General features: G+C 54.5%; 1 protein-coding gene across 1 annotated transcript in view; it reads right to left on the minus strand.

The window, feature by feature from the left end:
- LOC113202141 (probable basic-leucine zipper transcription factor Q) overlaps positions 1-3,619 on the minus strand; it is a 14,983-nt gene that overhangs the window by 10,082 nt on the left and 1,282 nt on the right. The gene's annotated exons all lie outside the window — the stretch shown is intronic.

Genomic DNA, 3,619 nt, shown 5'->3' on the forward strand with positions numbered 1-3,619 from the left:
AACTCCAGCGAGCGAAGCACGCGAGAATTTTTGACATCTTATAGCTTGACCGGTTTTTAGGGAGTATGCGGGTATTATGCTACGTAGTAGACTCTTTTGACAACGTTGCGTTGCCACCCACCTGTAGACGTCTTTCGGTCTTCCGCTTAAATTTTGGAAGCATTACGGGAAACCGCCAAACGAAAGTGCGAGCGAAGCGAGCAAGAATTTTTTTCGACATTTTATGACAAAACGAGCGGTTTTGAGCAAAATTCCTGGACATTTCCGCCAAGGCCCCTGGCCCCGGGCGGGGCCCCGACAAGAACCCGGGTTGTAGGGGCCCCCGATGGCGCGGGGCCCCGGATGCTAGCGCGACCTAGCACCCCTGGCCAGTCCGGGCCTGCCCGCCACCTGCGCCCGCGCGGCCAGGGGAAGTGTCGCGCCCCCGAGTCAGTTGAATAACCGGTTGAATCATTTTTTGAGGGCGGTGACGACCCGACCGGACGGACGGACAGACAGCGAACAAGTCGCACATCCCCCCCCCCCACGCGCGCGGTCCGCGCTGACCGCCACCCAGACGTAATGTTGCATAACGAACGCAAATCCCGTCCCCAACCGGAGGCCTGCTCGTGTGACAAACGGGCGCCGCGACGCTCCCCAGGCCCGGGTCCCGCGGCGTCGCGGCGCCGGAGCGCACTCACCTCCGGGTCCCTGCGACCCGCGCTGGCGTCGCTGACGCATCCGCGGGATACACGTACGGATTATGTCAACAGGGCACTTTTTCACGGCAAACATTTTTCATGTTTGAGTTTTGTGTCTGGAAGAAATGGTGAGCTTCTCCGTTCACCCCTCTCTTTCAGAAACACATTCTTCTGCTGCGATAACCTTACCAACCACTGATGGTAAACAGAGGTCCGCGACGAAGAAGCATCCCACGTGCTAAAAGGTGCGTGGTTTCTGTGCGGCCCGGCCCCGCCCCGCGCAGCTCCGGGTGTCCCCCTTACGGCAGACGTGTCTCACAGCCGTGTCGCACCCTTTGTCTGCCGGCCGGGTGTCTGATGATGCGATGAGAACTCGTGTGTGAGCGGGGTCTCCCTTCCCCCTTCTCCCCTCCTGCCTCCCTCTCACCCCGCAAGCTGCTTGCTGGCTGACTCCGACTACGCCACTGACGCTGAGGTGGACCTTTACTGCTGCCTGCCGCTCTCCCACGGGTGGGCCGCAACCCATCCAGGTCCGGGTGTGTTCTCGGAAACGGGAACTCGGGGGGTGATGATGAGCCCGCACGCACGTTTGCCACCCGGATGCACTTTTAAAAACAACAACAGAAAATTAAGTCGATACCCATCCAGATCAATTCTTAGAAATCGACCATCTACAAAATAAAATTAACGAAATGTGAAAAACATTTGGCCGGGTGCGGTTGGTACGCGTGTGTGTGGGGGGAGTTGTGCTGGCCGTGAAGTTGCCTCGGATGATATTGCGATATACGCGGCGTATCTGTGGTGGAAGCAGCAGAGAAGAACTCCACCGCAGACCCCGCGGGCGGCGGAAACAGAGGGGAGAGCGGCGGATTCTTCTGCTTCTGTAGCGCTAGCTTAAGCGGGCATGTCGGCGCAACATAGTCGTTCCCCCACGACAGGATCTAAGAAAAGGCCCTTGAACATAAGTGTACCGCCCGCGAACCGGCAAAGTGGCACAGCAGTGACACCTCCACCTCGCATCATCATTGTGACTGTGACCGACGTTTCATCCCAGACCTCAGACTAGTCTTGATTTATTTGAAGATTTTATAAGCTATTTCTCTTAGTTATGAGTGGTAGTCAAAGGGGTCATTGCGACAGAATAAAGGTAAGTTTGTTTGAAACATTTTCATTAAAAATAATGTTACTGGTACGCTGGTGCGTTTTGTGCTCTCGCAATAATACCTCTTGCGCTTGGAGGTGAGCGGCGCGGGACAGCCGGACCAGGGCCACACTCTACGGCCTCCTCCAGGCCTCTCCAGACACGATTGGCGCGCGCCGGCCGGCCGAGCGCAGCTTTAGCGCCACCGCTGCAGGCGCCCCTGGACTGGACCGCTCGAGGGGTTCGCGAGTCGTGTTTCGCAACTCGTCTGGCCTGGTGGCGGCGGGTCCATTCTGCCGCTGCTCCCATACATTACAGGCTCCTTCACGCCCGCTGACCGCAGCGGTCTGCTCGCCTCTCGGATCGGATCTGCTAGCTCAGCTCCGCCCGGGGCCCGGGCGCCTGAGGGGTAGGCCGCCCCGTTGCGCACACCTGCACGGCGGCGCTGCCTACCCCAGAACACAGCAGGCGCTGACAAGCTGAGCTCTGTCGGAGGTGGACGTTGACAAGCCGTGGTAATTAAACAGACAGCCGTCCATTTCGGTTCGCGATCCGTTTGGATTTGAAGCGTTACGTCCGTGCGTGCACCCAGAAAAATATTTTCACGGTTCAAGTATATGTGTACTCGGGTTTGCACAGTACAATTTTATTCTTGGAACAATGCAAAATATCATTCAAGTTAGAAAAATTGAATTGTAGAAATAATCTTTTTTCTTGAACTATGTTCTTATTCGTAGATGAGTGATCGTATTGTAATGATATTCTTGCATTGTTTCAAGAGAAAAATTGATCTTGTGAGAACACAAATACAAATTTACTGGAAACAAGATAGGATTTTTCTAGTGTGTCGCATACTTCGGTGGTGGTGGCGAGGCGATTTGCAAAGGGTGTTTTTCAGTAATACGTCTTTTACGAACGTCCGGGTAGCAGAAGTAACAAACAAGATTACACTTTGGTATGGAGAAGGCTCGGGGCGGGACGCCTTGCCGCTCGGCCGTTTTCTGCCGGTCACTCCCCGGCAAAGGCGAGGTACTTGCAGCGGCCCGGTCTCTATACACAGCGGCTACCGCGCTGCGCCCCCCACCCTCCCCCATCAGGACCAACCCCCCCCCCCCCCCCCCTCCCCTTTCCCTTTTCCCACTCGAATGCACACGCAAAAAACAAGGTGTGTCCGAGACGAGAATGAAAGGGTAGCTTAAAGGGTACAAGTCTAAGTCAGCGTCAGCACACACAAAATAAAAACACGGGCGCCCATATATATGTACCATTGTATGGCTAGGCCCGGCGGCCACCATAAATTATGATTAAAGAACAATCATCACCAAATGAGCAAAAACCTGCAAAAAGCATATTTTTGGATTCTACAACCATGAAAACAATATTGTAGCCTTAATCATATTTGATGTTGTCCCTGAACTATTTATACGATGGTTGTCAGAGCTCGTAAACTTTTCTGGGTGCGGCTGGAGAAGCAGCCAGGGAGAAGGTGGCAAGGTGTGGTTTCGACATAGACTTGACAGGGATCTACTTCGGCGCATCTGTTGTTGTTTTTTAGTGTCAGTAAAGGTTGACCCCTGCGAGCCACGCCAGGCACCACCACGTGCATTAGTCAGCGTCAAGTTGCACATGCTGCACTCTGACTGTGTGGGAATAACTCCAACGGGACCCACAAAAACATAAGGGGTAAAACAACTCGGGCGCAATTCCAGGCTGGTGCCCAGCCCATGTTTGATCTTGGCTGCCGCTGTGCTTGATTCCAGTGATTCCAGTGATCGGTCCTTGGCCAGCCAGCACCTTG

The sequence above is a fragment of the Frankliniella occidentalis genome, unplaced genomic scaffold, assembly GCF_000697945.3.
Source record: "Frankliniella occidentalis isolate FOCC.00 unplaced genomic scaffold, Focc_3.1 Scaffold4, whole genome shotgun sequence".
Lineage (NCBI taxonomy): Eukaryota > Metazoa > Arthropoda > Insecta > Thysanoptera > Thripidae > Frankliniella > Frankliniella occidentalis.